At 42.1% G+C, this 27,426-nt stretch overlaps 1 protein-coding gene across 2 annotated transcripts in view; it reads right to left on the reverse strand.

The window, feature by feature from the left end:
- Positions 1–27,426, reverse strand: part of PRICKLE2 (prickle planar cell polarity protein 2) — a 426,571-nt gene that overhangs the window by 230,037 nt on the left and 169,108 nt on the right. The window contains exon 1 of one of the 2 annotated variants that reach the window (XM_060239451.1): positions 18,545–18,564. The exons of the other annotated variant lie outside the window; for it this stretch is intronic. The gene's annotated coding sequence lies outside the window, so the exon portion shown is untranslated. Of the gene's footprint in view, positions 1–18,544; positions 18,565–27,426 lie in introns of those variants that run through there. 2 annotated transcript variants of the gene reach the window in all.

Here is a 27,426-nt window from a genome sequence, read left to right on the forward strand (position 1 = left end):
GTGCCCTTTGATTTCTCCTTCTCTCTTGTTAAGGCTCAGAAACAGTCTTGACTGGCTCAGCACAAGCTCTACCTTTGCTTTTGATAGCATTTGCTTCCATGCAGCTTCACTGACTGAACCCGAAAGTATGTTAAGCAGAGACTGGGCAGGCACTCATGAAGTTGTCAGTTAGCAGGGCCAACTCAGGAGCAGCCAGCCTCTTAACAGACTGTATGGGAGCAGCTGCAGTGAAGAATATCTGTTCAGGAATGGTGCTGGGCTAGGTGAGAACCATGGAAATGGCCAGCATCTCTCTGCCCTCTTGTAGGGATGGGACTCCTTTTGAGGTAGAGCCTCATTTGGGCCAGCACAGTGTTCTATAGAAGGATAAAAGGGGTATGTTTCATTAGGCCATGGAGAAAGGAAGCAGGCAGTTCCCAGGATGTAAGGTAGATGTTCTGGGAGAAGAGGGTGACAATATGGTCGCAACCACCTTTGTTCTCCATTTGAAACTGGCTGTGAGAGCATGGAAACCTGCCGTCTCTCACCTGCCTGTCCTGCTTGCCTGAGAGGACAAGAAGCAGCCTCCGTGGGACAAGTCTTCCTGTTGGCTTTGAAGATGGCTCTGAGAGCATGAAGAGCTGCCATGGCTGCCTTTCACCCTCTCTTCCAGATCCACCAGGTCAGGGGCTCTAAGCTGGGGCACCTTGGCAAGAAGTTGGCGGCAGGGCCCCCAGAGCACCACCATAGCTATAGGACTGCTAATATTCTTATCTTTATGCAAGTGCGAAGGTTTTACTCCCAAGAAGTTATTCCAATAGGGCATCAATTTATCAACACTAACTGAATTCAAGAAACTTCACTTACTCACAGAATTCACAATGTTGGCAATAGTGGATTGACTGAACTTCAGGAGGATACATAATTCCTACTTACACATTCCATAACCATCAATAAGCAGGGGCTATCCTGTAATGAGAGCCCCATAGTACAGAGTGGTAAAGCTACAGTACTGCAGTCCGAGCTCTCTGCTCATGACCTGAGTTCGATCCTGGCAGAAGTTGGGTTCAGGTAGCCGGCTCAAGATTGATTAAGCCTTCCATTCTTCTGCGGTCGGTAAAATGAGTACTCAGCTTGCTGGGGGTAAAGTGTAGATTGCTGGGGAAGGCAATGGCAAGCCACCTTGTAAAAAGGTCTGCTGTGAAAACATCGTGATGCAACGTCACTCCAGAGTCAGAAACGACTGGTGCTTGCACAAGGGACTGCCTTTACCTTTATCCTGTAATGAGGCCAACTAAACAGTTTCCTTAAAAAGCAGATTATAGGTGTGGCAGTAGGGCCACCAGGCTCCCACCCCCCATGCTCCTGTTGCCTGCTGCCACTCAATGTGGCAGCAAGAGAAAAAATTGGGAGGGAGACAACATTGCTCATGTCACTTCTGCAACTTTGGGGGAATTCTTAAAACACTGCTTGACCTCATAACTTCTTTTCTGGGTCATCACTCAGAAGTGATGTCACCACATTGAGTGACATTCTTTTCCCCTATGCCCTCCCTCAAACCCTAGGAGGCAACCATCCACCACCAAAGCATCTTATCGCCAGCCAGCTCCCACCACCACCTCTGTGTCATTCCAGTTGCTCCCACCTTGGCACCCTACTGAAACCAATGTGGCCAGCTGTGTATTCTGTATAGCAGGGGTGGCCAACGGTAGCTCTCCAGATGTTTTTTGCCTACAATTCCCATCAGCCCAGCCAGCATGGCCAATGGCTGGGGCTGATGGGAGCTGTAGGCAAAAAACATCTGGAGAGCTGCCATTGGCCACCCCTGCTGTATAGGCTAGGGATGTGCACCAAGAAAAAAAAATGTTACAATTTGAGATCTGGGAGGGGGCTTTACCATGGTTTCCAGATTTTTAGGTAGATCAATACAGGAATTCAAATCTGCAGGTTTTTTTCAGGTCCTGAAATTCTGGTACCATTATTTTCAATGGTGAAACCAGTTTGAGGAACTGGTGCAGCTTGTTACAGGCAATGCTTTTAAGTCTCTTATTTTTAATGGGGAAATTAGCTAAGAGACTTGGTAGAGCGAATTTAGGAGCAAAGACCTTTGCTTTCAATAATACGGAGTTCATGCTTTCAGCCAAGAATAGTCCAAGCAATTATATTTTATAGTGTTTACTTAGGATATGTAGCAAAAGAATCTATACACACAGATCTATGTACAAGCAATCAAGAGACTAAGAAAACAGAGGTTATCGATAGAGGAATTCAAGGGTTGTTGAAGCGGGTAATAGTCACCTGATCCAGAAAAGGAGACATCCATTCAATGGGAAGTACACAGAGAGGAACGCAAACAACCAGTGTAATGCGCCCTATAGATCCAATCACAGGAGTAACGAGTGGTACAGACTGCAAATGGCGCCCTACAGAATGCACACCGAAGTGGGTTTTTGACCCATGCTAAATAGGGGTTCAATGGGGGTCGTTCATTACCAAGGGGCTTTGATGGCTATCTTGAATCACTATGTTGGGAAACTTCTCACATTTTGCTAGGATGATAAGCTCGGAGCAGTTGATTAATCTGGTACCGGTTTTTGGCTGACACTCGAAAAGGGATCAAAGACCTTTAAGGGTAAGATCAATCAAATTATGCATTTGATTGGAGTTAGCAAGGTAGAGGTGATAGGCTGGAGGAAGGGACAATTGGCAAGCAGCAGAAGATCAGAGTGAGAGTAATACTCGCAGTTCCCATGTTATTATGCATCCCGTTTGGGTGGAGGAGCTGGAGGGGGGAATGGTTGAAACTATGCTAGGAAACAGACTTCAGGCGCCAACCAATTTTCGGTGTTCTTAAATGTCAGAACACAAGCAAACCCATACAAGGGCTGATTCATTGGAGAAAATGCAGGATCAATTAGAGGCAATGGAGGCCAGAATGATGAAAGGAATGAGAGAGATGATAACTGCATCAAAAAAAGAAATTATAAAAGAGATTTAAAAAGATATGGAAGATCTCAGAAAGGAGACAGAGGAAACATCTAAAAAAGTGCAGGAGGTAGAAGGGAGAATGAAAGTACATGACTCCACCTTGTTGAAAATACAAGAAAAAGTGACAATCCATGACTGCAAACTGATGGAGACTCAGATACGTCTGAGAGGAGTACCTGCAAAGGAAGATGGTGACCTGAAGGAATATATAATAAAAATAATTGCAGAATTTTTGGAGGAAGATCCTGAAGAGACTAAAAATATGTATGATTATATGTATAGAGTGAACTCACTCTATGCCAAGAAAAATAATTTACCAAGAGATGTCATAAGATATATGACAAAAGAAATGGTGGGAAAGATCATGAACAAAAACTTTGAAAAGACATTGATAGTGAGAGGCAGCAGAGTAAGAATTATGAAGGAGTTGCCAAGGCAAGTGATAAATGATACAAGAACATACAAAAAACTGACAGAAAAATTACGGGACAATGAAATGAGGTTTAGATGGATAATACCTAAAGGTTTGAGCTTTGAACTTCAGGGGAAAGAATTACAATTACAAATGCACAAGAACTGCATAGATTTTATGAATTTGCACCATGATGGATTACAAATTATTGTCTTGAAATGTAAATAGACTAAATTCACCACAAAAAAGAAGGGCAACGTTCCATTGGATTAAAAAGCAAAATTGTAATATAGTTTGTTTACAAGAAGTGCATATTAAACAAAAGGATTACAAATTTTTATGGAATAAACAATTGGGGTTAGAATTTTTTTCATTGGCTGAACAGAAGGGGAGTGATTTTTTATATTAAACAAGAATTGGAGCCAAAATTAGTATTTAAAGATAAAGATGGAAGAATCGTTGCAGTAGAAATAATATTAAATGCAAAACCCCCCGTTGTTATTGGGATTGTATGCGCCTAATGCTGCAAAGGATGCTTTTTTAAAGACATTATACAACACTTTGATGAACTGACTTATGACCAAGTTTTGATAATGGGAGACTTTAATGGAATAATTAAGAATTCACTGGATAGGTCTGGGGGAAAAAAAAATAATAACAAAGAAGGAAAATTGCCAGTCTTTTTTTTAATTGGTCAAACAAGAAAATTTGGAGGACATATGGAGGAAATTTAACCTTGAAGTGCGGGACTATACCTTTTTTTTCAGCAAGACATAAAACTTTTTCCAGAATTGACATGTTGTGGGGCACTAAAGATTTAGGTCTTATAACAAGGAAAATAGAGATTTTACCCAAAATTAGGGCTGATCATAACCCAATAATGTGGATTACAAAATTGAATAAGAAGTTGAGAAGATGGAGATTGAATGAAGATTTACTACAGAATAAAGAAATAGTGACATACCTAGAAAATGAAACTAAAGCTTTCTTTCAAGTGAATGACAAAGAGGATATAGAATTTCAGATGGTCTGGGATGCCTATAAAGCAGTAATGAGAGGAATATTGATTACTTTGAATAATAAAGACAAGAGAGCAAAAGAAAAACAGCTGTTGGACATTCAAAATGAAATAAAGAAAAAAGAAGGGGAGTTGAGAAAGAGGCCAGCGAAAAAGAAAATTATAAGGGAAATTACAATATTACAAACGCAAATGAGACATTTGTTAAATAAAGAATTGAAATGGAATTTGAAAAGACTGCAGCAGAAATCTTTTGAGGGAGCAAATAAACCTAGAAAGTATTTGGCTTGGCAACTGAGAGAAAGAGAGAAAATAAAATTATTAATAAAATTGTGGTAGATGGAAGTGAGGTGGTTAGTCAAGAGGGAATAAAAAGAAACTTTTTAAATATTATGCCAAGTTGTTTAAACGTGTTAAAATAAAGAAAGAAAAAATGGATGAGGATCTACAAAAGATAAAATTAGAACCCTTAACAGAAAATAAGCGAAAAGTTTTGAATGATCCAATTGAAAAAATAGAAATTGAAGCAGCAATTAATGCAATGAAAAATGGGAAAGGCACCTGGGCCAGATGGATATACAGCTAAATATTTTAAAACCTTTAAAGATGAGTTAATACCGAAATTGCAGAAGTTGATGAACATGTTAAGAATGAAAGGGAAAATACCAAACACATGGAAGGAAGCTGTTATTTCGTTGATACCAAAGAAAGATAGAGATGTCACGAATGTTAAAAATTACAGACAAGTTTTGCTATTAAACAATGACTATAACATATATACAAGAATCTTGGCAGAACAGCTTAAACAACATTTGATAAATTTTATAAAGAAAGATCAAGCGGGATTTCTTCCCAAAAGGCAAATAAGAGACAATATTAGAACTGTTGTAAATATTGTAGAATATTATGAAAGACATCCAGAAAAGGAAGTAGCATTAATCTTTGCGGATGCAGAGAAAGCATTTCACAATTTAAACTGGGACTTTATGTTTGCAGTAATGGAGAAAATGGAGCTAGGAGAATGCTTTATAAGAATGATAAAAGCAATATATACTGAACAACATGCAAGGCTATGTATAAACGCAGATCTTACAGAAGATATGATAATTAGCAAAGGTACAAGACAAGGTTGTCCGCTTTCCCCATTGTTGTTTATAATGACTCTTGAAATATTACTGATGCAGATTCAAGAAGATAAAGAAATAGAAGGATTAAAAATAAAAGGATTTACTTACAAATACAGAGCATTTGCAGATGATATAATGTTTATAAATGAAAATCCCTTACAAGTTACACCTTTGTGGTTAGCCAAAATACAAAAATATGGGGAGCTAGCGGGACTTTGTACTAACAGAGAAAAATCAATATTTTTTTGTAAAAATATACAAACAAATAAGCAACAGGCCTTGCAGAGACTGACGGGCTGTGAAGTTACTTCCAAGGTAAAATATCTGGGTGTGGAGATAACAATGAAGAATATTGATCTGTTCAAAAATAACTATGAGAAGCTATGGCGTAAAATGGATGAAGATATGTTAAAATGGAATAAACTTAATTTGTCATTGCTGGGTAGAATAGCTGCAATTAAAATACATATTCTACCAAGAATAATGTATTTGTTTCAAACTATTCCTATTGTGAAAGATAGTAAACAATTTGATAAATGGCGAAGAAAAATTTCAGAATTTGTGTGGGCTGGGAAGAAACCAAGGATCAAAATGAAAATTTTGACAGATGCAAAAGAGAGAGGTGGATTTCAATTACCGAATTTAAAATTATATCAGGAAGCAGTTTGTTTAGTGTGGATAAAAGATTGGATAATGCTGTTAAATAAAAAACTCTTAGCGTTGGAAGGTTACGGAAATAAATTTGGCTGGCATGTGCATTTGTATTATGGAAAAAAGAAGATGGACGATTTTTTCTCTCACCATTATATAAGAAATAATTTGTTAAATACATGGAAGAAATGTAAGAAATATGGAGATGAGAGAAGACCGTTATGGATAGTGCCAGATGAAGTAATAAAAATAACGGCTGAGATAGGTGAAGAAAAGTGGTTGTCATATAATCAATTATTAAAAATACAAAGTGGCAAAATAGAATTGAAAACTGCTGAAGAGCTGAATAATAAATATGATTGGTTCCAAATGCAACAAATAAAGAGTTTGGTGGATAATGATTTCAAAACCGAAGGAATAAGAAAAGAACAAACAGAAATGGAAAAAGTTCTGCTTGGAGACAATGAAAAATTAATTTCAAAAATTTATAAATTACTTTTAAAATGGTCTACGGAGAATGAAGTAGTGTGTCCACTCCACCCCTTTAGATGGAGTGTTTTCTTGGCCTGTCTTTGGTCGGACTCCATTTTGTTTAGGAGACCCTCTCTCTTTATTTGCATTGGGGTACTCCATTTTTATCAGGTAGCACCTCTCAGTAACAAGATAATGCCACCAAATTTGCCCAGAGCAAAGTCCTCTCTATAATCTAATAACCACCTAAGTTTCAAGCAGAACAATGAATTCCTGAAGCAGGTAACTCTTGACACAGGTATACTTCACAGATTTCTGGGAGAGGCAATAGGAGAGCCCCCGCCACTGCAGTTTTTAAAACTAAGAAGAAATTTTTTTTGTAAAAAAAACAAAACCCTACGAAAACATGTATGGGTGATTACAAGTGATGAATCAATCACCCAGTTCCTGTAAGACACACTGGATGTCCCATGTAGCAGTACCTTAATTACTACTACTTTTTAAGGAGTTCCTCCAGGAGGAGTAGGGAGATGAGACAGGGGCTGGGGCAGGGGAATCTGAGTCCAAAACAGACTCTCCACAGATTGGGAGCACTTCTCCCCAGAGCTGCTCTTCCTCAGCTGGGAAGAAGGGTTCCCAACCACAAGGGGTTTCTTAGACTTAAATTCTTTTTCTGGGGCTTGTCTCCAGTGATGATTGGCAGTGAACACTCTCTGAGATGATCTGATTGGAAGGGTGAAATGCCATTGCTTAGGAAATCAGAAGAATTGAAGAAAAACAAGACGCTGATGGTGATAGTAAGCACCCAAACACACACACACACAAACAACTCACAAAAAGTTCCAGGAAAATGTTTTTATAATACCTAAGAATTCTGGATTAGTGCTTGTCATTTGGAAATGAACTGAAACAGGGGGTTCATGGGGTTTTGGGGGGCTTGGGATTTCTGAATTCCACACCCCTACTATAGGACTTCCCCAGCTTTTGTAAGATTCCTTCCTCGTGTGAAGTTCCGTCATCATTTACATTGCCTTGGCAACTGCTCAGACAACCAAAATTCTGGTTGAACTTTAATGAGAGGAAATCTTGAAAGAGACTGTGAAGCCTTACAGGAACATGAACAGCTGGTTTTAAAGAGGTTTGGGGGAGGAAGAATGAAAGATGAATTAGCTGTTCAGGGTAGCAGTAGTCTCAGGTGGCCAAATGCCTTGAACTGCTGCTCTCAACCTGAAAGCGTTTTCAGAAATTTTGAGGTTGTCTCTCTTCATGGCCACTGATTCAAGCTGAAGAAGAAGACATTGGATTTATATTCCACCCTCCACTCAAGAGTCTCAGAGCGGCTCACAATCTCCTTTATCTCCCTCCCCCACAACAGACACCCTGTTAGGTGGGTGGGGCTGAGAGGACTCTCACAGCAGCTGCCCTTTCAAGGACAACCTCTGCCAGAGCTATGGCTTGACCCAAGGCCATGCCAGCAGGTGCAAGTAGAGGAGTGGGGAATCAAACCTGGTTCTCCCAGATAAGAGTCCACACACTTAACCACTACACCAAACTGGCTCACTCACAGCATGCCAAGCCCAGTTGCAGGATGGATCTGTCAGCCAACCTGAACTGCTCATCACTCTTGCTCCTCCTTGGGCATCCTCTTGCTTGCTCACTCATTTCTTACTGATGCTTCTGTCTCATTGTCTTCTACTGCCATGTCTGGGGGATGTTAACAGAGGCTGGGCTTTGGTAACTTTCCCCAGTCAGCAGTAGAGGAGGTGGCAGCAACACTAGCAGAAAAAGAAAGAACAAAGGGGGCTAGGGAGGGCCAAGACTGACTTCTTGAACCAATGTTGAATAGGTTAACTGTAAGCTAATGAGTAAAGTTCAGTGGTGAATCTAGGTTGACAGCACAGCTAAAGAATGTCTAGTAAGATCATTTTTGATATGTTCAGATCTTGGCATACAGCTTCTCGAACATATGCCCTGACAGTGCTGTTGTTGGGGCTCTCTACAGTAGAACAGCAGATTAGCCTATAGGTGGCTGAATGGCTACATTTCACGTGTATCATCCCTGATGTAAACAGAGACTGCCTCTGACTGGTAACAGGTATTGGCTTAGGCCATGGTTAGATGTCTCACTTAATGTGTTGGTTATCCGCTCCTAAAGTAGTCCAGTATTATTTGAAACGGAGTCATCCAATCACACATACAAGTATAATATGCCTCACTGCATGCTCAGCCCATTACTGAGTGATCAGATGGAGTGTCTGGGTCAGGGTTTTTAAAAATGTCTTTTGCACGTGTGCTTAAAGGTTTCCAATGGTCATTGTGAGAAGCAGGAAAAAACAAGTTCCAGAGACCAATCATGGCTGTACTAGGAACTATTTTGCAGGGGGAGGGTGGCTTGACGGTGGTTGTCCGAGGCAAAAATTTCAATTGCAAATACTCCTAGACCAAAAAATAACTCTTGCTTCTTGATCAAAATACATTTTTTCATGTTGTAAATGCATATGCAGGACTCCATGGCTGTTGGATGATTGTATGGTTATGTGTGTATCACCAAGAGAATTTTTTTTGGGGGGGGGAGGGGATGTCACGGAGTTCGGATGGAAGGATCAAACCATCCCAATGGCTTGAGAGCATGTGGAGTGATCAGGCCAAGGAAAATCCATAGGTGGGCCATCGGCAACCATGAGGACCAGACTTTCCCCGCTGCCTAATAATTCCAGTTCAGAGGTGGGGAAGAATGGGGTGCTGACAACTGTGGAACCATTCCCAGCTGTTGCTGCCTGGATGTGCACTTAGCTTGTGCAATGGACTTAGCTTGTGCAACATCTAATGCTTTCCTCTCCCTGCATATAGTGTGCGGATATTTGTTGCAAAAATCTTGTGCAAGAGGAAAAGCCAGTGTGGATACAGTGCCTGCCTGAGCACAAACAGCTGCTGCTGACTTTTCATCACATTTCTATTTGTGCAAGGTCCCTAGCACAAGCAGAAATTTTGCACTGGATCCAATCCCATGCTTCCAGAGTGATGCCATTTTGTTCCATCACATGGGAAGACACTCGGTCTTTTGTTTCCCCCTGCCCAATTTTCTATTGAAACTCGTACTCTTTTTCAGTTCACTAATGATACATCCACTGGTAGCAAAGAGACCCTTTAACAATACAATCATTATTCCCTCCTCTGCGCGACACTCTCCTAATGCAAAGAGTATAAACACTCAAAACAGAACCCCCAGTGTGTCTGCCAGGGAATATGGAAGCCCTTTAAACTGCTCTTGTTTGCTTGAGCAAGGAGGAGGCCACTGTCTCCAAAAGAAAGAGAGAGAGAGAGAGAGAGAGAGAGAGAAACATTCAAACCCCAAGGAGCTTAGAATGAGAGCTTTTTCCTCCCCATCCACCAATTTTAAAAAGCTCATTTAAGATATATTGCTAAATTAGGCAGCTACTTCAGGAAGCAACTTGTTCATTTGATAAAAAAGAGCATTAGGGGAAAAATAAGAAGGGGGCTGCAGGAAAACTTGAGAAATAACATTTGCATAGCCCAATGCAAAGCCCTGTCCAGCGTCAAGAAAGCATAGACAGATTGCCTCTTAACAGACCTTTCTTGTAATACACTAAAAAAGCTGTGTGCCAGCTGAGGCTGATTCAGGAAAATGCTGAAATCTCCTCCTGGTAATTTCCTGCAGACAGAGCGTTTAATCATCCCCCAAACCCACACCGCAAAAAATCCAAGTCAATGATTCACACTTTCAAAGGATTTTTTTTTTAGCTTTGAGAACAAGAGCACATCTCCTTGGTCTTTAGGACGCCAGTGACTCTCTTGTGATTGCAAAACATAATCCTATTCTTTTCGTTGAAATAAAATCAAGCCAGCGTGGCCACGTGGGTTATTATTTGGGATTTCTACAGTGCATATATTTTTCAGCAAACTGTTTGATTTATTTGCAGCTAGGGTTGTTAGAAGTTATTTATTTAAAGAAGGTCATTTAAAAATTGAGAGCCCTTCCTTATTCCCAGACTCTTTTGTCCTAGATAACATGTCAGGTATTTCATATTTCCACATTTCACACTTCTGCAAAATATTTATTTTATAGACTACAGCTCCAAAAGGCCCTAGTTTTTCAAAACTAGGTCTGGCAGTCCAATGTGTAGTTTTTCTTGCAAGAAGTCTCATTTTAGAAGAATCCGTACATTCTTCTATGGGTGTGTGTTCAAGTTACATGTTCTCCTTCCACGGCCTCTTAGAGAATGACTGACTTATTTGAGATGAACCTGAGTCAGCGATTTACAAAACAAAACACACAGTCTCCCAACTGGAACTGCAATGAAACATGAACATGGTCAAGTAGGTCTACCAGGTCCCTCTGAACAGTGGCGGTTTGACTGGGGAAGCAGGGTTGCCAGCTCCAGGCTGGGAAACTCCTGGAGATTTGGAGATGCAGCATGAGGAGGACAAGGATCCCAGTAGGGTACAATTTTCCATTCCTCCCCCCCCCAAAAAAAAAAATAATTGATCACTATAGTCTGGAGACAAGCTGTACTTGCAGGGGATCCTGAGGTCCCACCTGGAGCGTGGTATCTTTATGATCAAGAAACTTCTAGGCTACAGAAGATGGTATTGTCCCCTGCTTAACTTTCTGCTGGTGACCACCATTAGGCCAAAACTACAGGAAGTCCATTTATAGTGCAGTCTTAATCAGAGTTGCATCTTCCTAAATCCACTGAAATCCGGGACTCAGAGGGCTTAACTCTGTTTGGGATGGCAACGATACTCAGCAGTCCTAAGTATTCAGAATCATACTCAGACATTCTCAGTGGGGCTTGTTGGGTCTGGTTTAGGATGGCTGGACTGGTCAGGCAGCTGTCCTTACCCTCACTTAGCAGAGTGCTCCTTCTGAGCTTCAGTGCAGTAGCGTGGCCTAGATGAATGGTTATCACGCTATCTCACAAATTGCACAGAGAGCCTTTTGCTTTAAGTTAAGAAACCAATACTGATAGATGTATTCAAAGAAAACAAAACATATAATTGTAGCGGAGAGAATGAGTGTCTAAACTATTCTATCTAACTGGATGGCTTTGGATTGTAGTAAGTCATCTGGTTCATTCAGATCTGGAGGAGAGACACCATGCTGTTCCTCTTGACGCATGCAGGAAAGAAGAAGAAGGAAGAGGAGGAGAATAGAAAGAGGATTACATTCTATTGGCTAGAGAAGTTAAGTGAAAGAAGAACCAGACAGGAAGGAGACTGATATGAACCTATCTATCTGACTTGCTCTATGGTATTTGTAGGACTGAGCTAGGAGAGGACTGAGCAAGGAGACATTGCCAGTCGGTTCTTCAAACAGGGCTTACCCCCAGGTAAGTGTTCTTCAGGCAGCACGTTTAGTATAAAGCAATCTAGTTCCAACAGTAGTTATTTAGATATCTCTCACAAACAGATAGGAGTGTCAACAGGCGGAAAAAAATAAGAGTCTTGTACCTTTAGTATAAGCTTAATTTGTAGAAATGGGCATCTGAAACTTTTCATGGCACATAGGTAAATAGCCTCACCTAGTCAATAAAACCAATTTAGTCTCTGTTAAGGCAGTAGGGTAATCCTGAAAAAAGTATCATAAATGCATCAGATCACCTTTGGCATGTGTCTCTAGGGGCTGTTATTCATGGGTATATATTTTTTCTGAATATGGAACATCAATTTACCTATCATGGCTGGAAGCTGTTGATAAACCTATTCTCCCTGAATTTGATCAGTACTGTTTTAAAACTGTGGCTGGCATTACATCATGGAGTAAAAGGACAGGTCCTCTTGTGGATCAAAAATTGGCTAATTAATAGGAAGCAGAGAGTGAGTATAAATGGGCAGTCTTCTCAGTGGAGGACGGTAAGCATTGGGGTGCCGCAGGGCTCAGTACTGGGTCCCATGCTCTTTAACTTGTTCATAAATGATTTGGAGTTGGGAATAAGCAGTGAAGTGGCCAAGTTTGCAGATGACACTAAATTGTTCAGGGTAGTGAGAACCAGAGAGGATTGTGAGGCACTCCAAAGGGATCTGTTGAGGCTGGGTGAGTGGGCGTCAACGTGGCAGATGAGGTTCAATGTGGCCAAGTGCAAAGTAATGCACATTGGGGCTAAAAATCCCAGCTACAAATACAAGTTGATGGGGTGTGAACTGGCAGAGACTGACCAAGAGAGAGATCTTGGGGTCGTGGTAGATAACTCACTGAAAATGTCAAGACAGTGTGTGATTGCAATAAAAAAGGCCAACGCCGTGCTGGGAATTATTAGGAAGGGAATTGAAAACAAATCAGCCAGTATCTTAATGCCCCTATATAAACTAATGGTGCAGTCTCATTTGGAATACTGTGTACAATTCTGGCCACTGCATCTCAAAAAGGATATTATAGCATTGGAAAAGGTGCAGAAAAGGGCAACTAGAATGATTAGGGTTTGGAACACTTTCCCTATGAAGAAAGGTTAAAATGCTTGGGGCTCTTTAGCTTGGAGAAACGTCTACTGTGGGGTGACATGATAAGAGGTTTACAAGATTATGCATGGGATGGAGAAAGAAGAGAAAGAAGTACTTTTCTCCCTTTCTCACAATACAAGAACTCATGAGCATTCAATGAAATTGCTGAGCAGTACATGTTGCTGAGCAGTCAGGTTAAAATGGATAAAAGGAAGTACTTCTTCACCCAAAGGGTGATTAACATGTGGAATTCACTGCCACAGGAGGTGGTGGTGGCTACAAGCATAGCCAGCTTCAAGAGGGGGTTAGATAAAAATATGGAGCAGGGGTCCATCAGTGAGTATTAGCCATAGTGTTTGTGTGTATATATATTGGCCACTGTGTGACACAGAGTGTTGGACTAGATGGGCCACTGGCCTGATCCAACATGGCTTCTCTTATGTTCTTATGTTCTTGTGGCCAGTGCATTTCACAGGTTAATTATAGTTGGAGTCAATCGCTTTAATGCTTGTTGTGGGGAGTTGCTTTCCTTCTCTCATATTTATTCTGGCCACATTAAGCATTGATCATTTGGAGACAGGGCACTGTACTTAGAATTAGTGACTGGCATATCCCCAGGCAAACAACACCAGCCAGTTGGACTGGCCTCCCCTTCCCCCAATTTCCTTCAGCAATGTCATTATGGAAGCTGTAGAAGAGGACCATTAATCAACGTATTCTATACTACTCACACAGAAGAATACGGCAGACAAATAGCTACACGAGGAGACGCAAGTCAAAACATTTGGCTACATTCTTGACAGAGGAGCAAATGAGGTCACATTACCATTGGTTTGATTATAGCTGAGTGCCTCTGTCAGAATGCTCTCCCTAAACATAGATATATATTATTTCAATAGCAATTGTGCTCAGTATGATCAGAGGCTAAAATTCCATCACTAGGCCATAATTTCTCAAATATGGCTCTTGGAGATTTTACATAGTCACTGAGATGCAGAAGCTGAAGTGAAGGACACCCAGAACGATGAGAGGCTGGAGCACAGAGGAGGGGGAAAGAAAGAGCAATGGACAACAGCTGCAACTAGAGTAAGAAAGGAAGTAGCTATTCCTGGCAGGAAATACACTTCACCCCTGACCTACCCCCTGAGGACAATCACATCTGGGCTGGTAGCGGGGAGGAAAAGTATAGCCTGCAACTCCCTGGTCTCCATGACTCTTGCCCTTTCTCCACAAAGGAGAGCCACACCTGTGTATGTATGCTTGGTGGACACACTACCACCCAGAGCTAAAGGCTACTTTGAAATGCACTTCAGGCACACCTTCGTCACCACACAAGGCAGAACTGTTGTCAATGCAGCAGAATGCATTTGGCTTGTTTCGGAGGTCATGGTAGCTTATCTTTCTCCTTGACTCTAACAACCCTGCTTTAACCCTCTCAACATGGCTTACTGAGAGGACTGTTTACCCTCTTTATCCCCTCAAGTACAGTCACAGTTTGGTGTAATGGTTAAGTGCACGGACTCTTATCTGGGAGAACTGGGTTTGATTTCCCACTCCTCCACTTGCAGCTGCTGGAATGGCTTTGGGTTACCCATACCTCTCGGAGTTGTTCTTAAAAGAGCAGCTGCTGCAAGAGCTCTCTGTGTCTGTTGTGGGGGGGAGAAGATAAAGGGGATTGTGACCACTCTGAGACTCTGAGATTCAGAGTACAGGGCAGGATATAAATCCAATATCATCATATCATCACAGTGGCTGAAAGGTACCCCCCCTTCCCCAAATGCCTGTGGAGAGGTAAATACAGGGCAGCAATTTATTTGAGATTATTTGAGACCGTCTCTCCCCATATGAGCCCCAGAGAGCGCTGAGGTCAGCTGGAAAAAACCAGCTGAATATCCCTGGGCCAAGGGAGGCCAGATTGAAGGCCACCCGGGATCGGGCCTTCTCTATTGCTGCTCCACTGCTGTGGAATCAACTCCCGGAGGAGGTACGGGCCCTACGATGCTTAGATCAATTCCGTAGGGCCTATAAGACCCACCTCTTCAAAATAGCCTTCAACTAACGACAAGCCAGGAAGTGCCGTTGAAAATGCTTTTAGTTACTGAAGCACTTTATTGTTAATGTTAATTTTAATAATCTGTAATCTGTTTTAACTATGATTTTATAAGTATAATTGTTGTATAATATATTTTATGTTGTGAGCCGCCCTGAGCCTGCCTTGGCGGGGAGGGCGGGATAGAAATAAAAAGTTATTATTATTATTATTATTATTATTATTATTATTATTATTATTATTATTATTATTATTAATTAAGAAGGAGACAAAATGAGAATTGGGCTCTTGTGTGGAGATCCTGATTCATATCTAGGATTAGGGTTGCTTGCTACCAGATGGCTGGCAACTAGCAGGAGAAGGGAGCTGGGACGGGGGCGGGGTGGGGTGTGATGCTATGCCAATGACATGGCACCACTTTCGGTAAATAGCCAGCAGCATGCCATGAAACAACACTCTAGGGTATGGGCCCAGCCTGTAGCTACCGGGGGGCTAGGGGGTCCAGGCCCCACTAATCAGACCCCTGTGGGACCTTTCAGGTCCCTCCAACCAGTTCCCTGTTGACCACGAGGGGAGGGACTAAGAGCCAAGCTGCCTCCTCCTGCTGCAGCTGCCTGTGCATTCCTGGGCCAAGAGGGTACAACAGCAGCAGCCACTGCCTTCTCCTCTCTCATTCTCAGTCCCCCAAACCTGCAAACAGCAGCAGTGTGGGTAGCAAAAGAAGCGAGAGGCAGCCACTAGTCTTTTTTCCCTCTTCACCTTGGTGCTTCCTTCTCTTACTCCTGACCCGGTGCCCCTCTGCTCACCTCCAAAGCAACTTGGTTGCCTTAGAGATGCACCTTTCTGAACGCACAACACCAGCTGGCGCTCATGTGAGAGAAAGCAAACTCCCATCCAAAGGTCTTGGTCTGCTGGCTCTTGTTTGCACTTCCAAACCCTTTTCTTTTCGCTCCTCCCCTCTCTGGGATGAGGAAGCGCACTCCGATGAGCCCTCTCCTCTCCCACTCCCCCAAACCTATAGGAAGCAGTTGCAGAGATGGGGAAAACAGCAGGGGTCAGTCAGCCTTCTCTGGGGAGGGGACTCTTGCAGCTGGCTGCTGCTCAAGGTTTTTATTTATTTTGCAGTCAGCTGCCCAGGTTTTTATTTTATTTTTAAAAAACTATTTGTGATGTCATTTTGGGTCATAAGGCCCCCCACCTAAAATGTCATCCCCTGGGGTCCCCCACCCAACTAAATTTTTTTAGCTATGGTTCTGATATGTAAGAAACAAAGTGGTTACACAGCAAAATAGATCCAAAACAAAACTTACTGTGTGTAAGAAAAATAAGGAGCTTATAAACAAATGATGAATACAGTGTCCAAATTATTTATAAAGATACCTCATACAAATATACAGGAAGTTTCTATAAGGGGATGGATTCCACATTAATTTTCAGAAACGTTGGAACTTTTCTGAAAATTAATGTGGAATCCATCCCCTTATAGAAACTTTGTATATTTGTATGCAGTATCTTTATAAATAATTTGGACACTGTATTCATCATTTGTTTATAAGTTCTTTATTTTTCTTACACATAGTAAGTTTTGTTTTGGATGGTTCTGGTACGGGCAAAACGCTATGGTGATGGCACAGCACAATTTTGAAAAAAAAAAAATACATTTCCCTCTTACTGGCCCACAGTGGGTCTGTGGGCAACAGAAAGGGAGACCTGGTTTCCCTATCTGGACTGACTGATTCTTGCTCTCTCTCACACACACATACAAAATGGTCTTGTCTCCTGTGGTAGATCACAGATTACACAATAAAGTGTGGGTTCTACAACAAATTGTAGTTTAGTCTGCCAGATGCAAGGAGTGACTCCTAATCTGAGCATTAGCTCCAGTATGTCAGTTTCTTGCCTCCTTTCCACCTCTCACCAAGGATGTAGGCTTCTGTGGCCAGATAACTGCAAGGGGAACTGCTAGGTCATGAATTTCAACAACAGAACAAACCACAGTACAAATTGTCTGTCAATGGCAGGTCCTGATGAATGTGGATGTTTCCCTTGTGCTCCTCCCTCCTCACAGTCCTTCTGGACCCCAAAAAAGTTGGCCTCCAGGGTCCTGGGATCTGTGTGGACTCATAGCTGCATGGGTCAGAGGGCTGCAGTGTAGAGGAGGAAGAGGATGAAACCACTCTTCTTGCCTCATAGGTCAATAGAGTTGCACTGGCTGCAGAGGTAGAAGAAGGCCCCTTCCCCCTCCTCAGCACAATCATCCAACTCGAATGGCTATTAGTCCACCTGGGTCCCATGACCCCTGGGAATGAACCTTCCTTGGATCAGAAAGGACTGCTAAGAAGAAGGGAACAAGGGAAAGACAAGTGACTCTTGCATGCACAGATTATTGGATTCAACCCCTTAACATGAAATTTCATTTTGGTGCTAGTGTTCGATGGACCATCTGATTCAGTGGAGTAATGGGGGAAAGAACATTTAAAATCTTCACACACACACAAACACATACCATTCTCCTTATTTGCATCAGCTCCTGAAATTGCCATTTGCCCTAAGGGGAAAAGCATAGATAACTTCTCTTTGGCTAGATTTTCACATAATCAAACTTATATCTATCAAATTACCACAAGACAACAAGACCACTTATTTCAGAGCTATACATGGCCAGACTGGGTAAAGAAAAAAAATTGGTGAAATTTTTAAAAATGGAAAAGGAGAAGTAAAAAAGTTAGGCTGTATTCTGCTTATACGTTGTGATCTTGGCTGACTTCTAAAATATTTTTAATGTGCCATGTACATTAAAAACTACATTTTTATATGTCATCATCACATTATAGAAGATGCTTTAGTTCTTTCCTCTCCTTTGCCCCAACCTCTCAGCCAAGCAGTGTGTGCATGCACACACACACAAGTGACTACCTGCTATGTGTGGACACATGACCACTCTCTCTGCTGCACTCTGGTTATATTGTCAGTTGCACATATCAAAACACCTGCTTGTCAGTAAAGGAGGGATGTCAAGGCATGCATATTATATGCAAACTGAGGATAGTGTAACACCAGCTACCAGATAAAAATAAAGGGATTTGCATTCTTGTTAATTACATGCTGTTTTGTATTTTGCTTAAAGCTTTCCTTTTATCCAAATGAGTGTCATTACATCTAATGGATAAACTTCTGAAAGATGCCCTTCTAACATACTATTAAGCCAAAAGACATTGTAAAGGCAGTATGGTAAGCAAGTATCATTAGTTGTTTCCCCCCAAAAGTTATTCATTTAAATAAAATGCACAAAATGCATTACTGCAGCTTGACTTTCCCTTTGGACCCTTATGCTGACTAATTAAAGGGGGGGGGGGAGAATGCTAGCACACACACAGAGAGAGAATTACCTAGGAGGAAAGCAGCTGTCAAAACGTTTAAGGTTTGAGGTCTATCATTCCACAGAATCCTCACAATAGCTGCGAAGCCGTGTGCCATTTTTCTTTTTTTAAACCACATTAAAAAATTAGCTTCAGCTCTTCAGGTGGTTTAGAAAGGTTCTGAATGGGCAAAAGATTTCAACAACAACAACAAAAAATGAAGCTATATAGAAGTTTACATAGTAGTCACAAATCAAATTGCAGCTTCCAAGGTTATACTGTTCAGGAATGCCAGCATCACCACTGCATGGAGCTAATAAAACATGCCCCTACCCAAAAACTTAAAATTGCCTGAAACCCTCTAGAAGTAACACTGCATTTCTCATAAGCTATCTTACTCTCCATGCCTAACAGCGAAATCATTCTGGAGTTTACAGATGGATGAAAAAAAAATGCGACTTAAAAAAACACACACCTTCACATAAATATTAAGAGTCAAACAGTTTATATCTTTGTAGAAGATAAATCAGAATCCAGGTACTTACCTAGCCTCAACTGGCATTTAAATTCATAGGCTGGGAGGAGGGAGGAGACTCAGGGTATCAAGAGAAAGAGGAAAGAGATAAAGAAGGGAAAGGGAGAGAAATCTCTTAAAGCTCTTCTTAATGAGAAAAGTGTGGTGGCTGAAGGAAACAGCAAAATGCTTACTGAGGCCCTCCAGGGTACTCAGTAAGAGGTGGAGAAGCATTCTTTCACAAATAGACTGAAAACATCTCTGTGCAGAGAGGACTGACCAACATGCTTATCCATCATAGTTTAGGGGTCAGCTGTCAATGCCCAGGCACAGGGCCAATAGATTCAGTACTCAGAGCCCTCATGCGCACATATGTCCACGTTAGAGTCTCTGTTGGTGGAACGCACTGGCAATATATTTAGATTTACAGCAGCAATTGCCACCATTCATTCATCCTAATGTTGAGAGGTGTGGTTTTCAGGACAAGAGGGAGGAACAGAGCTGAATGTTTTCTGCATAACTGTGTAAGATGATTCAAATATAATTCAGCAATCCAGAAAACCAGTGATTTCCCAAAACTGCACACTATCTCTCAGGTTCAGTTCAAATGTAATGGCATGATTAACTTCAGGTTCACATATGCCCTTCCTTCCCTCTCTCCTCCACTCATATCCTGCTGAACTTTCTAGTTATAAGCCAAACCACAGCTTGCAGTTTTATCTGAACAAGCTAGGCTTGTCCAGTAGCCCACTATGGTTCTGGCAATATTCCATCCTTGGCTATAGGTTCCTGCTGCTGCTCAATAAGACCTTGTCGGGCCGGGCCATGTGTGTCATAAGATGTAATGCCAGGTAGCAGACATATAAACTGTATAAAAGGAGCACAGACAAACGATTTTTTTTACTTAAAACATTAGCACTCTTGCAGTATTTTGTTTTACAGTCTGATAAATGTCAGCTCTTGCTATGAATTATTGCATCAAAAACTGTAGGTAATGTCTGAGCTGTACCAGTCTTGAATATGTTTGCCATTTCCGTCCAAACTATTGTTTGATGGTTCAACTGAAGGTTTTCTGACAATCAAGAAGGCAAATGAATCCAAGCTGAAGAGATTGCCAAACCAATAGTGCAATGTTACATCTGAATCATCCCTCTGCCTCCCCCCCCCCCAAAAAAAAATCTATTGTATGAAAGGAATAATATTCAGTGGCATGTTCCTAACCACAAGGTTCCTCTGATGAATTGGAATTTCCATTTAAAGCAGAGGGAATAGTCATTTCTGACAGTTTCCCCCTTCCACCACAGACCTGTTAGTATTATGTAGCCTGCTATGAAGCATGCTAGATCAAGAACAGTCAAAGTGACAGCTAATCACATGACAAGAGTCACAGGACTAATTAACCTGGCTGATGTAAGTACTGGTAATATCTGGATCTGTTCAGAGGAGTCAGCAGTTAGCTGATTGGTGGGCTGTCCTATATAAGCAGCAGAGTAACAGAGTGTTTTTTCTCTCCATGTATATGGATTACTGGCAAAGCACTTTGCTACTCTGGACTGTAATTGTATATAACTTCACTGTAAATATCTGTATAATACACGGTTTGTTATACTACCAAACTGGTGTCTTGGCTCCTTATATCGATGTTCCTAGTGCTAAGGCAAGTTACTGCTGTGGTCTACCTGCATTCAGTGCACGCTCCTGCCATCAAGACCCACACTTTGTTCTCTATGCTGTTTTTTGGGTGGGGGTCTTAACAGCCTGCAGAAGGAGTGGGGAGCAGGAAAGTCCTACCACAGATGGTTCCATCTTTCTCCCACAAGCTCTCCAGCTTCAGCCATCACTCTAAGCATTTCTGCACATGCTCAGATTTGCAAATGGATGCTACATGTAAACAAAAATGCTGCACCCAGCACAATTTTTAATGTTGGGCAAAGATCAGAAGATGAACACTGAGGTAAAGAAGGGCTGTGTGTGATGTGAGATGTTTGGAAGTTCAATAGGTAAGGTTATCTTGGACTTTCTATCAATAGTCTCTCACCTACACAAAGCAACATAGCTGACTGTTATGCACACTTTGAATACAATGCAAGAGCGGAATTTATTTCATCTATTTTTCTTTGAAGCATTTGTCTTTGTGTGCAGTCCTTAAACAAATAAAGAAAGCATGTTAATAAACAGTTACTTTTAGTCTCTGTGGTTTTATCTCCTATCTCCTTTTGCCAAAGGGTTGCCAAATGATAAAACAGTATGGGAACATTTTATCTGCAGTTCTAAGGGCAGCATTTGCAACTCGATTGACAGGTTCCCCTCTGGGCCTTCCCTTGCATCAGGGTTATTTTTTTTTTTACAGACTTACTGGCTGGGCTACTTGAGATTTCCATTAATTCCTAATTTTGATTATCAGGTCAAGTCGTCCAACACTGACAGCAGGCAGAGTTCAGAAGTGCAACTATGTCAAAAATTATCTATGCAGACCAAAGAGAGGCTAATTATGCAAAACCAATTCTTGCCAAGACTTATCAGCTCTCTGCCCTGGGCTGCTGCTGGCTTTTTGTGGCTGCCGAAGACATCGGAGAGCGTGAAACGTTAAACACACTGGCCTTAAGCCTTATTGCTCCACGCTGCACTATATCCACATAGACAACCTTCTCCTGTACAGCGGGCAAGATGCTGATTAGGGAACTGCAGGGGCAGCTGTTTCAAGGTCGGGAGCAGAAAGCCAAAATTACAAAAACCCTCCCCCATGCACAAGCCTCACTTCAAAGAGAGAAGATGCAAACTGCATGCCACACGCAGACCCAGGAGGTGGGAAGGTTGAAACAACGTCTGTACAACTGTGAAATCAGCAATGAAATAGGCCTAGGTGGGGGAAAACGGTGAGTTGCCAGGATGTTAGGACAACTGACTCCATGTCAGGGATGCTAAATAAAGGTTGCTAGCCTCCAGGTGGGGCCTGGAGATCTCCCAATTCTACAACTGATTTCCAGCCGGAAGAGATTAGCTCCCCTGGAGAAAATGGCTGCTTTAAAGGGTGGACTCTATGGCATTGTACCATGCTGAGGCCCCTCCCTTCCCCGAACCCCACCCTCTCCTGGATTCACCCTCAAAGTCTTCAGATGTTTTCCAACACACACCTGGCAACCCTATGTGATCAAAGTTGGCGCCTGGAGAGCTACTGTTCTAGCTGATCTCCAAGTGACCAAGATTAGTTCCCCTGGAGAAAGTGGCTGCTTTGGAGGGTGGAGTCTATTTCATTATAACCACTAATGTCCCTCCCCTCCTCAAATCCCACCCTCCCCAGGCTCCATTCTCAAAATCTCCAGGTATTTTCCAACCCAGAGCTGGCAACCCTACTACACATGCAGTCCTGAGATAGTAGGAGGGTATGTACACCCAGAGGGAGAGAAACTTTTCTCAGTTTCTCTACATTCATAATTCCTTGTAGCCACAAAACTAGCACAACATGTGAATGGATAGCAGCCTTTCCCTCTGCTGTGTGTGCATTTCTTTTATTGGCACAGAGTTTTTAGGTAAGGATGCAACCGAAAATTTGCCCCCTACTCTGAAGTAGTACAGTCCATTCTGCCACCTCAGGATTCCACCATCTCACTCTGCTGCACACACAGACCAGGTCCTAATGTTGTTGAGTGACAATTATTGTTCTGGATTTCAAACCTCATTAAGATGGAGAATGACTAGATGCATGGTCTTATCTCATAGTCTGAAGGTGTTCATGATCTGTGATATATAATGATGGGGAGTTTCCACTTACCAGGGTCACCAGGTCTGGATTGAAAAATTCCTGGAGATTTCGGGTGTGGAGCCTAGGGAAAGTGAGGTTTGGCAAGTGTCCACCTTCCAAAGCAGCCATTTTCTCCATGGAAACTGATCTCTATAACATGGAGACCAGTTGTAATTCCAGGAGACCTCCAGCTGCTACATGAAAAGTTGCAAGTCTAAACTACAGACCAGAGAGAGATCAGGCCTGCTGTTGGTGACATGATGACTTCTCGTGGAATGGAAAATCAAGAATTCCAGATTTTACCAGGGGCTTTTTTCCTTTCCTTCAGTGTACCCTTTTTATCATCCAAACATGATAGAGTTTAAAGTGAGTTGATGGGCTAGCATCATAGAAAAAAATATATGAAAATTATCACTTGAATTTTTGTGTCTATATGTTCAACCCTAAAAAACACTTTCACGACAGTAAGCCAGATGAATAAATGGGCTTACTTCTGAATATACCTATTTTGAATGGCTTACTGAAGTCTTCCAGTTTTAGATTGCCACTCATAAGGCAGAAGGAGACAGAATGTTACTAGGACGTGGCAAAAGAAAGGGGTCATGAAAACTTTCCATGCTACCTTTTTTACTCTTTTGTTTGCCTTGGTACAGGTAGGAGAAGCTGTCATCTGTTTCAAATAATAACCTAGAGGAACCACAATTACAAACAAGTAAACCAACGAAAATACAAACTGTGATCAGAAGCAAAGTAATAACCAAAATAAAGAAATACTTGTCAAATATAGGTGTGATTAATAAATATAAGCAAAAGTGGAAAAACTTACACAAAAATCTGTAACACATACAATCCAAAGACAAGAACTGTCATATATAAAAGAGAGTGACAACTAATCTGAAACTTAATAGAATTCAGAAACTCAGTCCAAATAAGATACTCAAGTTCACAAGACCACAGAGAGGTCCACAGTCCAATATACAATTAAAGTTGTCATAGTCCAAGAACAAGACAACTCAGCAAGGAATGGGGAGACCGGAGTAGCTGTCCCATGTTTCAAAGATATGAATCTTCTTCCTCAGCACAGGTAAATTATTATATGTAATGATGGAGTTTCTGAATTCTATTGAGTTTCTAATTAGTTGTCACTCTCTTTTGCATATGACAGTTCTTTGTATGTGTTACAGATATTTGGATAAAGTTTCCCATTTTTCCTTATATTTATTTATATATTTATTAATAAGACACATTGGTTTTTGACAAGTATGTATTTTTTGTTATTACCACACTTCTAATCACAGTTTGTATTTTTGTTGGTTTACTTATCTATTTTGAACAGGGTCCCTTATTTGAAACTATAACTTCTGTATAGGATTGCCAACTTCCAGGTGGTGGCTGGAGGTCTCCCATAATTACAACTGGTCTTCAGATAATAGTTCCCCTGGGGAAAATGGCTGCTTCGGAGGGTGGATGGTATGGCATTATACAGTGCTGAGGTTTCTCCGCTCCCCAGACCCCCACTCCCCAGGTTCCACTCCCAAACTCTAGAGGTATTTCCCAATTCAGAACTGGCAACTCTCCTTCTCTGCTTATGCTAATAAATGAAGGACTTATAATGAACAGCTCCTTAATACAAGCTTCACACGAACCACTGTTTTCTTTGTGTTTTCTTGTCTTTGCACATTTATATCCCTTCTTCTAAGAAGCCAAGGATGGCAGGCATGAATGGGAAGATCCCATTTCCCCTTCCCCTCCCTGGGAATGACTGATGGTGACCTTTGTCACTCAAATGTGAATCTGAGCCCATGTCTTCATAAACCATCCACTTTAGCACACTGGCACTGCATATCTTTGTTTTCTTGGAGATTCTGTTCCATTTTGCTCTCAGTCACATTTCTTGTATAATTGCACTTACTGCATATTTTCAATCATTACTGTCTTGTGATGCAGTCATAGGAATCTGTCAGTGCCTTTGGCTTCAGTGTTACTTACATCCAGATGTGAACTGTGCTGCTTGTTAGTATTGTTACCTTATATATGTTTCAAAGAATTAGGGCAGAGGTAAATAGGTGGGGAATGGAGAAGGGAAGAGGAGCAGGTTCCATAAATGCATTTGTCTGGAGCATCTCAAAACCTCAAAATGACCCTGATTCACCTCTGTTCTCTTTAATGGGGATCATTAATCAACAGTACTAACCCCTGCAGAGGCAGAGGGAGATGAAAGGTAGCTAGGAATAGCCATAAAATACTCAACAAAATGCTTAAGATCTTCATCCCTTTGAAGCCATCTCCAGCTCTTCTTCTAACTTTGGTCTTTTCATATGTCTCCTCTGAAAGAGAATTTGCTGAGTTATCTGTAACAGTATGCTTACCGTAAGACCCAAACCCTGTTTTCTTCTGCACGGCTGGCCTGTTATGATGAGGCAAAACAAAGAGCCTAATACTATCTTGTAAAAGGAAAGCACAAAACAAGCCGCTGCTGATGGTACTGCCTAATGTCAGGCTGTACAAGATGTAAACCTTCAATATTTAACATCAGTCAAATATTTATTTAATGTATTTGTATCCTGCCTTTCCTACAAGAGCTCAGAGCAGCATCACTTATATAGTTCTAAGTGGGTAGCCATGTTGGTCTGAAGCAGCAATTCAAAGTTCGAATTCAGTGGTACTTTTAAGACCAACAACATTTTATTCTGGGAATAAGCTTTGGCGTGCAAGCACACAGATGGCAAAGTAACTGAAGAAATGTGCATGCACACAAAAGCTTATTCTCAGAATAAAATGTTGTTGGTCTTTTTTCAGGGGGGGCATGTATTTGTGTGTGTGTGTGTGCATGCCTGGAAGTCATGGCTGACCTCTGGTGACCCCTACTGGGGAAAAGAAGTGGCTCGCTGCCTGCCTCTGCATCCTGGTCTTGGTATTCTTTGGAGGTCTCCCATCCAAGTACTTGCCAGGATCAGTCCTGCTTAGCTTCTGAAATCTGATGAGATCAGGCTTGCCTGGGCTATCCAGCTCAGGGCGTTTAGTTGGTCTTAAAAGTGCCACTGGACTTAAACTTTGTCTTACATAGTTCTGTTTGCCATAAGATTTCTTCAAAACAGCCTAAGATCAATTTCATTTGAAAACAGTCTGACTTTCCTATGAAATTAACGGAATTGTTGTGAAAACTGAACTATACTGATACCTGCACAAATTCTGAACACATTTCACTGCATGGTCCTAGGGAAGTGCTTTTAGCCACTATGGTGCAACCAGCAGAAGATAAAAGAGCACCCTAAATAACTAACACATAGGAAGCTAGCTTATTCTGAGTATTAGTTTCACAGTGCAGACATTTTCAGCTAGTGGTAGCTCTCCAGAGCAACCCCCCCCCCCCAAAAAAAAAACAACAACAACAACTAACAAAGGTCTTTTCCAGGATGTTTCACCTAGGATCACCAACCTCTAGGTGGTACCTGGAGATCTCCTGGGATTACAAATGATCTCCAGGCAACAGACTAGTTCACCTGGAAATAATGGCAGCTTTGGAAGCTGGATTCTGTGGTACTATACCCCACTGAAGTGGCACGGAATGCTGAATGGCTACCAGCCATTTCAGCCTAGCAGCAGATGGGCACACCTGCCCCACTATTAGGCTGAAATGGCTGCAAAGTGGAGGGAAGTGAAATGGATGCGTTAAATGCCTTGCCGCTTGCTGCAGCAGGGAGAAAGGAGGGGGTCAGAAGTGGCTGGTTCAGTTCAGGCAGTTTTTGTTCGGTTTGGTTCAAGGTTCAACTTGGAAATCACCCTGAACCAAAATTTTGGGGGTTGTGCCCATCTTTAGCTTTTAACAGGAGATGTCCAGAATTGAATCTGTCACCTACATATCAACCATGCATTCTAAAACTGAACTTGGGCCCCCTCCCTCCACTTCTTTGGTTGTAATAATAAAGAAACCACAGCACATTATAGAATTATGGCTGGCAAACTGTTTTGTGAGTTTGGTGGATAGCATCTTATGGACAGCCGGCCCGCCTGCGCCCCAGAAAATCTGGACCGGGCGTTACAGGCAGTGGCTAGGTGGCTTAGGCTGAGCGGGCTGAAGCTGAACCCGACGAAGACAGAGGTCCTTTGCTTGGGTCGCTGCGGCCCGGGAAGGGAAATCCCCCTGCCAGTTTTTGACGGCGCTCCGCTAACAGCGTCGGGCAGGGTTAAGAGCCTGGGGGTGCTGTTGGAGCCTTCACTGACGATGGAGGCTCAGATAGCAGCCACTGCCAAGTCCGCTTTTTTTCATCTTAGGCGGGCGAGGCAGTTGGCCCCCTTCCTGGAACGTGACGACCTGGCAACAGTGATTCATGCTACGGTCACCTCGAGGCTGGACTACTGTAATGCCCTCTACATGGGGCTACCCTTGTGCCGGACCCGGAAACTGCAGTTAGTGCAGAACGCTGCTGCCCGGCTGCTATTAGGGCTCCCAAGACGGGAGCACATTCGGCCGGGGCTCCAGGGTCTGCACTGGCTGCCAGTAATATTCCGAGTCCGGTACAAGGTGTTGGTCATTACCTTTAAAGCCCTATATGGCCTAGGACCTGCCTACCTTAGGGACCGTCTCTCCCCACACGTTCCCCAGAGAGTACTACGCTCAGGTTCACAAAACCTGTTGGTAGTCCCCGGGCCAAA

Source organism: Heteronotia binoei, chromosome 5 (assembly GCF_032191835.1).
Source record: "Heteronotia binoei isolate CCM8104 ecotype False Entrance Well chromosome 5, APGP_CSIRO_Hbin_v1, whole genome shotgun sequence".
Taxonomy (NCBI): domain Eukaryota; kingdom Metazoa; phylum Chordata; class Lepidosauria; order Squamata; family Gekkonidae; genus Heteronotia; species Heteronotia binoei.